This window comes from Pongo abelii, chromosome 7, assembly GCF_028885655.2.
Source record: "Pongo abelii isolate AG06213 chromosome 7, NHGRI_mPonAbe1-v2.0_pri, whole genome shotgun sequence".
Taxonomy (NCBI): Eukaryota; Metazoa; Chordata; class Mammalia; order Primates; family Hominidae; genus Pongo; species Pongo abelii.
In genome coordinates, this window is record NC_071992.2 from 157,827,390 (window position 1) to 157,841,520 (window position 14,131).

The 14,131-nt window shown below is 61.1% G+C and overlaps 1 protein-coding gene across 5 annotated transcripts in view; it reads left to right on the top strand.

Moving 5' to 3' along the window:
* PTP4A3 (protein tyrosine phosphatase 4A3) overlaps nucleotides 1–14,131 on the top strand; it is a 45,810-nt gene that overhangs the window by 12,456 nt on the left and 19,223 nt on the right. The window contains exon 1 of one of the 5 annotated variants that reach the window (XM_054518934.2): nucleotides 11,728–11,811. The exons of the other annotated variants lie outside the window; for them this stretch is intronic. The gene's annotated coding sequence lies outside the window, so the exon portion shown is untranslated. Of the gene's footprint in view, nucleotides 1–11,727; nucleotides 11,812–14,131 lie in introns of those variants that run through there. 5 annotated transcript variants of the gene reach the window in all.

The following is a 14,131-nucleotide window of genomic DNA, read 5'->3' on the forward strand; positions in this document are numbered from 1 at the left end:
AAAAGAAAACCCACACAGACCTGGGGAGCTCGTGCACACGCCACGCAATGGCCCTGAAAGGGAAGCGATTTTTTTCTCATCGGCGTTATCACAAAACCATGTTGAAAGCAACACTTACTTGAGGAGCTGCTGTACTTGACGGATGGTGCAGGACAAGGTGGGCCCTCTTCGGGGCCTCTGCGTCTCTCCCCCTTTCAGGGGGTTGGGGTAGAAACTAGATCAAGGATAGGGGATTCTCATGGGGTTGGAGGGTCCATTGGGGCAGGGCCCCCCAGCAGCTGAGGGCCTCTCTCCCCCTGTCCTGGGGTCCTGGGGTCTCTGGCCCCCACGAGTCCAGCTGATTGCTCTGCCAAGTTTGCTGTCATGCCAGGAACTGAGCCTTTCTCCTCGTGAGCTCTCTTGGACCCGCAGTATAGCCATGGTATTCAGTAGGTGTCCAGTAAGTGTGGGCTGGTGAATGGGCCTCCAGGGAGGTGGGATTTGGATGGACAGAATGGCCGGGTCCTCGGGAGGTGGTACTGAGTCAGCAGAGGCTTGGGGGCAGAGCATCTCTGCAGAGGCAGGGGCTCCATCCTCAAGGACCCCCTGAGGGCCTCCAGGAGGAGGCAGCCATGGGGTGGGTGGGGAAGTAGGAGCGGCAGCTCTGAGTGAGCTCGTCCCAGCTCTGAGCTCCCTCCTGCACCTCCCTGTCTCCACTGTGGGGGCCATACAGCCTTTACATGTAAAGGGCATGAAGCAGCGCCTGGCACTCAGGCTGCCAGTACCACCAACTGGCAGCGCTCATTGGGCATTGACTGTCTACATTGCCAGGAGTGTTCAAGAAGTAATTTAAACTGCCAGAAATCCTCATCCCACGGCGTTAACTGACACCTGCTTTGGGCCTGACCCTGTGCCTGATCCTGGGGACCTGGCATGGGTCAGTCAGCACGGTCCATGACAGGGACAGACAAGTCACGAACAGGGCTGCAGGGGCTGACCCAGGAATGAGCAGGACCTCTCTGGCACTGTTTAGGGCTTTGGCCCCCTGGTGAGGGAGCAGTGAGGCTGTGGGGACCCAGGTCCCTTGGGCCTTGCATGCCTGGTTCCTGATCCTGTGGGCCCCATGCAGAAGTGGCCCCCAGTTCTTTCTGGGTGCTTGGCATGTCCTGTCTTCCTTGGGGGCTCCCCAGGCAATTTTGGCTAGACACCCAGCAGATGCTCCTTCCTGCAGGCCCCCCAACCTCTGGGTCCCTGAGGTCGGAGCTAGTTTTCCCCAAGACCACCCAAGCAGTGACTTTGGGTCCACCCACAGATGCCCTGGTCACTGTGTTGCTGGGAGTGCTTGGGTGAGAAGGAATGGCTGCTGGCGGGTCCTCCTTTCTCCATCCTCAGCATCCTCATCCATCACTGAGGATGCTTGTCTCTGCCTTGCTCCCACTCACAGGACAGTTGAATGTGTTCACACATCCACTGAGCCAGCAACTGCTGTGTACGGTGCCCATTGAGAACCAGGGAGCCGAGGGTGGAGCTGTGGCCGGGCTCTTGTCCTGTGTGGGGAGAGAGGCTGACAAGCTTTGCCAGAAGGGGGACAGATGATCCCTACTGTGTGTGGGGGACAGAGGATAGGTCTCGGTGGCTAGCAGGAGGAACAGGAGGATGCTGAATCTGAGATCCGAGTGGTAAGAAGGGGCCAGCACTGGACGATGTGGGGACAGAGCATGCTCCTGGCCACCAGCACAGCCAGTGCAAGGGCTTGGAGGTAGGACTGTGCTTGGCAAGTTGCAGGAACAGCTGGGAGGCAGGTGAGGCTACAGCAGATGAGGAGAGGGGAGTGGTAGGAGGTCAGAGGGCAGGGAGCAGCTCGTGTGGGGCCTTTAGGGCGATAAGGATTTTTGGCTTTCCTGAGTGATGTGGGCACCACTGGGGGCTTTGAGCAGAGGGGGCTATGATCTGACTTAGGTCGAGGACAGTGGTGGGGATAGCCAGGATGCCAGGTGGGTATCCCAGATTCTTGGTGTCCCTCGGTAGCCCCTCTGGGCGGTGGCTTTAGGCATCTGGGCTCAGGTATCACCATTTCACTTGTTGGCCACCCACGGCTGCTTTCCTGCCCCATCTGGGGATTCCGGGAACTTTGCTTCCTCACCTTGCATGTGATTCTGTGATGTGCCTGGACTGGGGACTGTGGAGGCCTGTCTGTGCCCTGAAGCTCTTCTGAGAAGCCAGGGAGCAGTTCCCTGGGGTGTCCCCTGGGAAGTCCTGCCGTCCTCTTTCTGCTGCCACCCAGAGCCCGCCCTTTCCGGAGAGCAGTTCCCTGGGGGGGTCCCCCTGGGAAGTCCTGCCCTCCTCTCTCCACTGCCTGCCCTCCTGCCTCTGGCCCTTGCTCAAGCCGCGCCCCCGTCTGGATGCCCCCTTCTTCCACTCTGCTCTGTTGGACCAATTAGGCCAACTCTGGGGATGTGTGACCCCAGTGTTTGTAATCAAACGGGGCCCAGACTCATTGACATCCTGCGTGAACTACAGTTTTGGTAGAGGTGCAAGTGGATTCTGTGTGGCACAGAAGATGGCGAGTGGTGACGGCTGTGTTGCCTGCACGCCACCGACAGCCCGCCTCTTCTTTCCATCTTAATCCATCTTGCCAGCTCTCAAGGGCTGTAGGCACTTCGCCCTGAATCCTCCTCTGAGCCGGCTTTGCCTCCTGCCATTCCCACTGAGCGAATTAAATAAGTCTTTGCCCTGTGCCCCCTGTACGTGCAAGGTCATGCAGGTTATGCTTTGAACTTCCAAAAATGCGCTCAGAAATCTTTCCTGTCCTCTAAGGCCCATCTCTGATGCCACCTTCACCTTCTGGATTCTCTCCAGGGGAGGAGGTCGGGCCCTTGGGGGGTACCCTTTGCCCTCTCTGCCGGGGATCCTGGAGAGTCCCTCCCCAACTCCCCTGGCCACTGGGACCTCTCTTCGTCGCTGACCTGCTCAGCATCCTCCCTTGGCAGAGCCTGGCACAGCCCGGACAGACCCTAGAAGGTGTGGATTCTGCCTGCCTGCCCTGTGTCCCCACAGTCCACATGCTGGCCTGGACTCTCAGGCCTCCCCACCTCCAGTCCTTCTCCTGCCCCCTCCATTCCTTCACACACGTGGGCACAAAGCTGGGGCTCCCGTAAGGGTGCATCTGGTAAGACCTCAACCTCCTGTACCCAATGGGGTCTTGGGAGAACAGAAGCTGTGGGTGATAGTTAAGGTGTAGCCCTCTTCCCAACCTTGCACAGCCCCCTGGCTCAGTCCCTGAGAGTAAAATTCAGACAGACCTGGAAATGACCCAAATGTCCATCAGCTGAGGATAAACGAAATGTGGCAGGCCATAGAGTAGAACGAGCTTGCCCAGCCCGCAGCGCGGCCCAGGACAGCTTTGAATGCGGCCCAACACACATTCATAAACTTTCTATTTTTTTTTTTTTTTTTTTGAGATGGAGTCTCACTCTGTTGCCCAGGCTGGAGTGCAGTGGTGGGATCTTGGCTCACTACAACCTCCACCTCCTGGGTTTAAGTGATTCTCCTGCTTCAGCCTCCCAAGTAGATGGGATTACAGGTGCCCGCGACCACACCCAGCTAATTTTTGTATTTTTAGTAGAGATGGGGTTTTGCCATGTTGGCCAGGCTGGTTTCAAACTCCTGACCTCAAGTGATCCACCTGCCTCAGCCTCCCAAAGTGGTGAGATTACAGGCGTGAGCCACCGTGCCTGGCCAAATTTGTAAACTTTCTTAAAACATCATGAGGTTTTTTTTGTTGTTGTTGTTCATCAGCCATCATTAGTGTTAGTGTATTTTATGTGTGGTCCTAGACAATTCTTCCAGCGTGGCCCAGGGAAGCCAAAAGATTGCACACTCTTGCAGTAGAATATAGGTGGCCAACAGGTGGAGCGGGCACAGACTCAGGCTGCGCCGTGGCTGAGCCTTTAGAACTCCAGGAGAAGCGAAAGGGACCAGGCGCAGAAGGCCACGTGGTGTGTGAGGCCATTCACAGCAAATGTCCTGAACAGGCAAGTCCACAGAGATGGAAAGCAGACTTGTGGTTGCCAGGGGCTGGGGGAGGAGGGGTGGAGTGACTGCTGGTGGGAGGGGGTGATGATGGAAGTGTTCTGGAATTAGTGGTGATGATTACACAGCACTGTGAATGTATTAAAAACACTGAAGGTTACACTTTAAGATGGCTAAAATGACTGGGCCTGGTGGCTCATGCCTGTAATCCCAGCACTTTGGGAGGCCGAGGCAGCGGATCACCTGAGGTCAGGAGTTTGAGACCAGCCTGGCCAACACGGCAAAACCCTGTCTCTACTAAAAATACAAAAATTAGCCAGTTGTGGTCATGGGCGCCCGTAATTCCAGCTACTCGGGAGGCTGAGGCAGGAGAATTGCTTGAACCCGGGGGCGGAGGTTGCAGTGAGCTGAGATCGTGCCACTGCACTCCAGCCTGGGTAACAGAGCGAGACTCCATCTAAAAAAAAAAAAAAAAAAAGACTAAAATGGTGGATTTCATGTGTTATTAATTTTATCTCAAAAAATAAATTAGGATAGCACCCCCGCCTGCACAGACTCTGTCCTGAGCAGCTCTCAGAAGTCCGTAAAATAGGGTGAAAGTGTCGTTGCCCTGCCCCCGGGTTCCCAGTGCTGTGGGGACGTCACCAGCTGCTGGGGAACAGAGGGATGCTGGCACCCACCCAGGGCTCAGGGCAGGGCAGGGGCTTGGTGTGCACTAGAGACTAGAGTGAGAAGGCCCTTCCCCGGCCCTCACAGAGTGCCTTGCCACTGGGGAGTTGAGTGAAGGCACAGACAAGGTTGTGAGGTACCCACGCTGCCGTGTAGCGTCACCATGCCCTGATATGGATAACCTGTTTTCTTTGCTCATCTGGGTAGACTGATGGGGCATTTGATTCTGGAGGGTGGGGTTCCAGTCTGCATGGTTCCCTGGGGATCCCCAGCCCCAACATGAAGGCAGTGTGGCCTGAGGGCCTCTCAGTCCCCAAGGTGCTGACCCACCACTGCCTTCCCGAGTCCTCCCTGGGCCCTGCTAGGGGAGGCCCGGGAGCTACAGCATCCAACAGGCCCGTGTGAATGGCCTGGCCACAGCACTGCCAGACAGGGCGAAGTTCCTGGCCCGGGGCTGTCTCTGAGCCCTGGAGTTGGCGGGGTAGGGACCAGCTCCTATGAGCTCCCTCCACCCCTAGATCCACCCTTCAGGTCTAGGGCTATTTGGTGGCAGCTCCTGGTGGGGCAGGGGGATGGGAGGGATGGGAGCCTCCATCCATGGACCCGGCACCCAGTCTGCCTGCAGGCCTGGTGATTGTGGCCCACCGTGGTGCCCACCCCTTCTGGGCACCACGGCGATGCCCAGAGCCCCTGAGGGGCTGTGCAGGCAGGGCATAAGATGGCACAGGGCTCCGCGTAGCCCCTAGGGCGGCAGGATGTGTTCTGAGCTGAGGTCCTCTGGAAAGCGCCTGTGGATTTCTGGCCCCTCCCTGGGGTGTTCCCCACCTGCCTGCTGAGCCTTCAGATGCCTGGGAGAGCAGGTCTCCCTTAGGTCCGCTGGTTCTGATGGTTCCCCTCCTTCTCTTCTGGGAGCTGGGCAGCTGCTCAAAGCGGGCAGTGCAGGCTGCCCAGTGTGCCCAGCTCCCAGGATGCACCATGTGACCCAGGCCCCCTCCTGCCCTGCTTGAGCTGGCGAGGGGCCGTGGCTGGGTGCCCAGTGGTGCCTGCGGGGGCCCACTCCCTGGGGCAGTGCCTGCCTGCCACCCACCTGGGCTGGGCATCCAGTCTGGCCTTGGCTGTTGTCATGGCAGCCAGTGCCTGCAGCCAGGAGCTAAACTTGCTACCTTCATGCCACTGTCACCACAGCTGTGACGAACATGGGGACATACAGGCTGGGTCGCGGAGGTGACCAAGCCTGGCTCTGCCCAGCCCCTGCTGCGGACGGTCACCGCAGTCACAGCCCACATGACCTGCCTGCCATCCCCTCATGCCGTGGCATGGGCTGTCTGAGGTTCCATGTCATGGATGAGGCCCCAGGATCACAGAAGTGCCCACAGCCACACAGACGGGCAGGAGTCGGGAGGCCCCGGCCCCCAGGCTCCTAGCCAGACTGGGGGAATGGGGCTGGCCTAATCTGGAGTTGCCAAGGTGGGGTTCTGTGAGGTACGATTGTTGCTAGTGCCTGGTTTCAAAAACATTCCAGAAATGCCCTGCTGGCCACCTGCCTGGTTCTGAGGTCCCCACATCTGTGGAGGAACAGGGGCTTTAAGAAGCTCTGCAGGGAAGAAGCCCCATCCGTGCAGGTTCCCCTGAGGATTCTGAGGCATCTGCTGGGAACTGTGGTCTTCTTGGGGCGCTCGGTGTCCTCACAGCCCCTGTGGGTACCTGGCACAGTGCCAGTGTTCCAGGGACTCAGGCGAGGCCTCTTGGAAAGGGTAATGTCCCTCCGATCCCAGGAGAACACCAAGGGCAGGTCCATGAAGGACAGCCTTTCAGTGAACCCATCCTACAGATGAGCACACTGAGGCACAGAGGACAGCCTTCCAGTGAACCCATCCTACAGATGAGCACACTGAGGCACAGCGAGGTTGCGGGATGTGCCCATCACACAGCTCACAATGGGGAGCCAGTAGGGGAACCAGGTCACACAGCCCTGTGTGAAGACAGTGGCCATGGGCTGAGCAATGGCCAGGCTTCGGGGGTGGAAAGGAGCTGTCCCCTCCCCTGGACCCCAGAGAACTCACCTGCCTTGGCTTTGAGCTGAGCTTTGAGCCGGGGTCACCGGCTGAGTCTCGCACCCTCTCTGAGCCTCAGGTTCCCCATTTGTCAGATGGGGAAGGCCAAGACCCAGGGTAGATGGAGCCCGAGCCAGTGCTGGCAGCACTGGCGTTGTGGGCTGGCGAGGCGTGGGCACCTCTGTGTGCATGGGGTGGACTTGTGTGTGCCCAGCGGCCTTCCTGCCACAAACCACCCTCCTCCTGTATGTCAGGGTCACAGGAGCTGAAGATAGTGGCCAAGCCCCGCTTTTTCTGCCCCCTCTTGATTGTTTCAGGGATGAGGTCTGGTTCTTTGTCAACCCAAGTGCCCAGCACAGGGTTTGGCATGTGGTGGTGGCCTGTAAAAGCCAGTGGTGTGACTATGAAACTAATCCACTCATAGCACTGCACGTGCTTTTTGGGAGGGAGATGGCTCAGAGAGGAAAGGCCATCAGTACCGGTCCCCCCAGCAGGATCTAGGCACCATGGGGAACCTGCGGGCCCCTCCAGCCCCTCCACCGTGTGTCCTGGGGGTAGCCCTATCCCGCTGGGCCTCGGTGGCGCCATGTGCACAGGCCCTGGGGGTGCCAGGCTGCGTCTCACCATCGGGCCAGCCCAGAAATAGCTGTGACCTTCCGCAGCCAGCTTGGCAGCGCTTGGGGCCGAGAGGCCTACGTGCATGCCGGCTGAGTCCCCTCACCGTGCAGGGCTGGCTATTTTGGACGTGGCCTCCCGAGGCCAGGTCAGAGCTCTTTCCCGCGGCTCCTCAGGCCCCTCTGACGTGCGTCCACTAGAGCCTTGGCTAGTGGCCCTGGCTAGCTCCATGATCTCGATCCCCCTTCCTATACCCCTGACCCCACAGGCCCTGGGTGGCACAGAGGAGGGGATCCCAGGGACTGAGCACAGGGTGACCACGCCTGCTGGGACTGACATGGAGTGTAGGGCTTGGCCGTTTTAAGAAGAAAATGCAGAGAAAGTGCCCACCCTGGGTAGGCCCTGAATCCTGTCTCAGCCTCTCAGAGCTCTCGCTGACTGCACAGCCTGAGCCTCAGTTTACTCATCCATAAAATGGGGTGATGGGCGCCTTCCAGGACTGCTCTGAGGACAGACTTGGGCATTGCCTGTGCTGAGGGCACCATGCAAGACCACTACACAGACGGGTTCTTGGGCCTTCTCCGCCTTCCATGGGACTGGACACTGGGTTCAGGGAGGGGCATCGTGGGGTATATGGGGGTGGTGCGCTGGGCAGTGGCTGAGCGTGGGCTCTTCCTTTTCTGTGACACAGCAGAGGTGTACATGCCTGCTGCCCTGCCCAGGGTGTCTGGGTATGGTGGAAGTGGCCCCAAGGTCTAGCCACCCTCAGGGACCACAAGCTTCCTGGACATCCTGCTGACAGGGTCCCACTGTGGAGGAACAGGCTGGCCCAGCTCCCCACCTCCCAAGTGAGCACAGGTGGCTGGGTGGGCATGTGGGATTGGCTCCCCTGCTACAGGGCAGAACTCCTGTTCCCGTGAAGGTGCTGGGTGGGGTGTGACTCTGCTCCTGGGTTTGGGGTCAGACATGCCAGGAACAGCAAGCGGGGGCTGCCTGCTTGCCTAGTGCAGGCTGCATGCTCATGGCCCTTAGGGCCCTGTCCCCTTGATGGTCTAGGGGTCCCGAGGAGGAGCCATGGCCTCTTCTCCGTGGGGAGGGCCTGTGGGCCCAAGGCCTGGCTCCATCCAGGCAGGCACATGGAATTCAGCCAGACTCTGGATCCTTTCTGCAGAGCAGGCTTAGCTTGAGCCCTCCCACAGCGAGCGCGCCCCCTGCCCACCCTACCCTCTCAGCCTCTGGGACAACTCTGTGGGCACTGCCGGGGCAGTTCCTGTGTGTTCTCATCTGGTGATGGGTTCATAATTCCCATGTTGTGCGGGTAACTAACAAGGTCTGGGAGCTCAGGAGAGAGGCCCAGAGGCACACAGCGTGCATGGGAGGGTTTCGCAGTTCCCAAGGGCACCTGGGGTGGAGGCTCAGCCAGGCCCAGTGGGCTCAGGGCTGGCCTCAGGCCCTTCGCCCATTGTGGACCACTTTGGGGCCTCTGGCTGATGCTGGTGGGTGAGGACCTTCCTGGGCAGCCTCCTCTGGCCAGCAGGAGGGACCATCAGGCCATGCGGACCCTCGGAGAGCTTGGGGGTCGGTTCCTGCTCTGGAGTCAGCTGCGTCTGCTGAGGGTCCACTGGTGTGTGGTACAGAAGGGGTAGGGGCTGTGCCTGGTGTGCCAGGGAGGCCCTGAGCTCTCCGGGAGGCCAGATCAGGGGCCTCCTCTGGGCCTGCTGGGGGCCTCTGCATTCTTGGCAGGGCCTCAGGGACTGGGGCGGGGAGAGGCTCCTTCTCAGAGGCCATGAGCTCCGAATGAAACTCCATGCCCTCCGGGACACCATGCCCACTTTTGGGTACTGGCCTTTAGGGGCCTTGGATGTGGGTGGCATGGTGCTGGCTAAATGGGGCCCAGGAGGAAGGCAGCAGGACCGTGGGCACGCAGGCCTAATGCCAGGGCCAGGGCAGGCTTCATGCCGGCTTCCTCCTGTCTAGAATCCTGGAGCCGCACAATTTCCAGAGTACTCCAGAGTGATTGGCTCTTAACGGAAGCTGCTGCTGGCAGGTGTGTTATAACAGAGATCTGGGGTGGGAGGTTGGGGACAGGGAAGGTTAGGGCCATCAGAACACGGCTCCCTCCTGCCCAGGGCAAGGCAGGGCCACGTGTGCACATGTGAGTGGGGCACCTGGTCTGGGTGTGGCCTGGGCACCTGCATGTTACAGACGCCATGGTTTTGGAAACACTCAGGAGTCCAGCTGTGTCTGTTCCAAGATGGGTCAGGGTTGCCGCAGGGAGGGCAGTGACTGGTCCACAGCTGGTGTGGCTGTGCCATCCTCCTTCCAGCCTGGGCAGAGGCCTTCCAGGCAAGATGAAAGATGCGGTGTGGACAGGAGGACATGGAGGATTCAGGGCTCATGGTGTCCCTGGAGGCTCTGGTGGGCATCGTAGGGCTGGACTGCTGCAGGGCAATGGGGTCCCCATCTTCCCAGCACAGGCGTCTGATCTGGTCATCTGTTTCTGTGGCGTGTGTGTGTGTGTGCACGTGAGCACACATCTCTGTGTATGCAGGTCAGTGTGTGTGCTTGCCAGAGCTTCCCATTGGGTGGTTTCCACAAGGGGTTCTCAGTCATCCTGGGAGGTGAGGCATGAGCACTGGACTGGGAGTCCTGTCTGAGCCACTGACTTGGCCTGCCGTTGTGGAGCTGTCCTGTCCACTCGCTGGACATCAGGCCATTTGTGTACAATGATCCCCTGAGGTTTGTATCCTCCCATGGGGAGATCAAAAGGGGCCGAGTGTGGCCCTAGGATCTGGGGGCCCAGCCTGGTGGGTAACTCCAGGTAGACCTGGCTTCTGGGACTGTAGTGGTGGAAGGTGGCTGGGGCAGGGGAGGTTCACTCACCGGGAGGCTGGAAGAGGTGGCCCGGTAGGGGGAGAGAAGGGCAGCCAGACAGAGGGCGTGTGGGAGCAGCAGCCTGCTGGCAGGCATGTGAGTCTCTGCACCTGGCCGGGGTCTTGAGGAGCAGTAGAGGTTCAGGCGGGTGGCTGAGGAGAATGCGGGCACTGAGCTTGGGAAGAGCTCTGGGCTGGGGGCGGTAGTGCCTGTTGGGCAGCCCCAGACTGGCACAGGTGGATGGGGTGCCTAGGCAGGGGGTGGTGAGTTATGGGGCAGCTGTCCTGGTGGCTGGGGGAGCAGGGATAAGGGTGGACTTCTTAGTGACCAATGTCTGCCCCAGGAGGTAGAGTCCTGGGGGCTAGGCTGGTCTGAGAGACGCCCCCTCACCCTTTCCAGGGTGAGGTACGAGGGCCCCGCCCCCTCCTGATATCACCAGGCCTGGGGCAGCATCCTGATGGGGGAGGGGCAAGTGACCCTGGCCCTGGACTGCAGGAACAGCCCCTCCTCCACTGGTGGAGTTCCCACTTCCTGCGGAAGGAACTATGTTAGAACTTGTGTATGTGGGGTGGGGGTTGGGTGTGGGTGGTGGGGGGCCTGGGTGGGGTCCACTAAGTCGCCTCCCCTGTCTCCCTGCACTTCCTCCTGGAGGAAATGGGGACAAAAGGATGAAGTGAGGGCCTGCTGAGCCCAGGGCTGCCACCTGGGAGTGAAGAGGCCCAGGGGGCTGCGCAGCCCGGGCGGGCTGCAGGGTCCGGGCCCTTCTGTGTGGGCGGGTGGGAGTGGTGGGGATGCAGTGAGACTCCCTCCGGCGCAGCAAGGAACGGGCCCTGGGACCCTCTTCCCAGCCTGCAGCAGGCAGTGGGGAGACACGCCGGAGCCCTGGGCAGCCCCATCTTTCCCCACCCCAACTACAGGGCCTGGGTCTCCGTGCGCCACTCCCCTCCCGCCCCCTCCCGCCCCCTCCCGCTCGCTCCCGCTGTTACAGGGCCCTAGGGACCGCCCTGTCCCCCGTGGGCCCCAGAGCCCAGGCCAGCGCTGGAGGGGCCCTCCTGCCCTCTGGCCGGGACCAGGGTGCCCGCCGCAGCCCTGGGACCCTGCGGCCCCGGTCCCTATTCGAGGCCCCAGCCGGAGCGTTCCGGGATCCTTCAGGGGAGTGCCCAGCCCCGTGCCCCCGCCTGCCACAGGACTCCGGGTGGGCCCTTTTGACGTGCGCGGAGGGCGGGGCGGGGGGGCAGGGGGCGGGGCGGGGGGGCAGGGGGCGGGGCGGGGGGCAGGGAGCGGGGCGAGGGGGTAAGAGGCAGGGGGCGGGGGTGGTGAAGGGTAGGGGGCGTGGCGGGGAGAGGGTTAGTGGGCACGGCGGGGAGAGGGTTAGGGGTAGGGCCGGGGACGGGGGGGGGTTGGTCAGAGGGTTGGTGAGGGTGGGGGTGCGGGGAGGGGAGTGGAAGGCGTGGGGAGGGGGGAGCGAGTGGAGTGGAGCGGGCAGGGCAGGGGAGGGGGGCGCGGGGGCGGGGAGGGCCGGCGCAGGCGGGGATAAAGCCCGCGGCGCGGCTCGGCTGACTCGGAGCGCGGAGGACCGGCCTGCCGGGTGAGTGTCTGCGCCGGCCTTGGCGGGCCCGGGACGTGGGACAGACCAGGGAGAGGGGCCCGCTAGGGGTCCGGTTGCGGGGGCGGGAAAAACCCTACCTTCCGCGCACGCGCGCCGCTGGGCCTGAGCGTGCAGTCGACCGGGTGGGCGAGGGCGCCGCCCTGGTGGCGGAAGCGCCTCCTCCAGGGCTCCCCCGAACGGCGGCGCCGGAACCCCGCTCTCCTTGGGCTCTGCCTCAGACCCCACGTGGCGATGCCCGGGCCTCGGTGTGCGCGTCGGTGCGGAGGCCAGCCCTTCGAGCTGGGTCCCGAGATCGCTGACATCTGGCCTCGACTCCCAGCCGCACCATCCGGAGGCAGGGGTGGGGGGCTAGCGGGTGGGGGTCAACCTGATTCTTCTGCGGAGGAGAAAGCTCCCGATCCCCTCTGCTCGTGGCCTGTCTTAATAGCTGAGGGTCATCACGCAGTGGCCGCGTGGTTTGTCCCTTATCACTCTGTCACTAAAGGAGGTCCTGTGAGCGGGCACTCCAGGACGGCAGGGTGGACCAGGGCTGCCTGGGTCACCCCAGTCACACAGGTGTCCTTGGAGGTGCCGTGGGACCGGAACCTGGCCACGCGGCCCCGTGGTTGGCATGGCCATTAGAGCAGATGCAACTCTCGCCCACACCGGAGTGTGGACCAACTTCTCCTCATCCTCACAGCAGCCGGGGAGGCTGCTGACCCCCGCTGTGCAGGGCACCTCAGCGGGGGTTCAGAGCCGCAGAAGCTCCCCACCCAATAGGCAGCGGAGACTCAGGACCTACTGACCCTGACAATCATCAGGCTCTGTCAAAAATCTGGTTCCCAATATGTGACAAATGTCACAATAACTGTTAACACATGGCAGGTTAGGTGGTCATCTACTCCTGGGTTTTAATCATCCCTGTGAAGTCTGAAGTCTCAGTGGCTTTCTGGGTTAGTTGGCCAGTCCCTGGCTGAGTTGAGGATCTGAGAAGCTGGCCTGGGGTGCAGTGGCTGAGTCCAGGCGTGAGTCTCTTTCCATCTGCTCGGCTGCTCTACAGGCTGCTCTCAGGATTTGCTGGGGTGGAAGAGAAGGAGCCCTGGGCTTAGCACTGGAAAACCTGGTTTCCCGCGGCTCTGTCCTGTCTGGCCAGCGTCTGTGTCAAATGGGGCTCATAGGCTTGGGTCTGTGGTGGGGGTGACATCACGCATGGGGGCGGGGGTGATGGGACATGGGGCATGAAGGGGCTCTGAGATGCCAGTGGGGACAGACTTGATGTGTGCTGTGCTCGTGGGGCTCAGTGGAGAGTCTGGTACATTCCCCACCTTGGGAGCCCATACCACCCTCTGGGAGGATCCTACCCTGCCTGAAGGCCACCTCCTCAGAGAGGCCTCCATGATTGCTCCCCCCAGCAATCACAGGAGGGATGGGAATCAATGGTTCTGTGGGTCACATGCCACTTCCCATTGCCATAATCCTTTGCCTGGTTAGTGTGTGTCCGCCCGCCCCCACTGACCACCCAACCAGTGCCCTCTGAGTGTGGGTGATGGGGTTTGCTCACCCCTGACCCCCACCCAGCACCTATCATGGGGCCTGGAGCCCAGAGGGTGTTTGGCAGGTACATGTATGAATGGAAATGTGATAGGGGAGACCCAGGCACTGAGGGTACCTGCAGGCTTCCTGGAGGAGGAGGGACTCTGGTCTGGTCTTGAGCATGAGGAGGTGTGTCCTGGGACATTCTGGGCAGAGAGAAGAGGGTACCTGGAGGTGTGACTCCTACAGTCCCTCCCCCTCCTCACCTGTGAGGGAGGCAAGGGCAGAGGGGCCAGTGGGCCAGGCTGAAAAGCCAGTACTTGGTGTGTAGGCCATAGGGAGCCACGGAAGGTATGGAGCAGCAGCAGGGTGGGGGCCACCATTGTGTCTCCAGTCCTGTGCCAGGCCTCGCTGTAGGGGGGTGGCTTGCCGGGTGGGTGGACAGCTGACATGGGCTCTTGACCCCAAGTGTAGTCTGGGCTGGAGGTGGGCTGCACACTTAGCAAACTTGAATCAAGCTGCCCTCAGAGACAAGGATGTGTGTACCTCCCTTGATACCTGCCCTGGTGAGGAGGCTGGGCTGGCTGATTGGGTGGGGGTGGGGGACAGGAGGGGTGGTAGACTAGAGACCCCAATCAGGTGGGGAGACCAGTGGGCCCCTGGGGCCTCGATGGTGGAAGCAGGGCTGGCCCAGCGGTGGCCCTCTGGAGGCAGACCTTTGCTCTCCCATTTGGTTCTCTGGTTGGGGTCCTGAGCTGCCTGGGGATGTCAGGGACATTGACAAGGA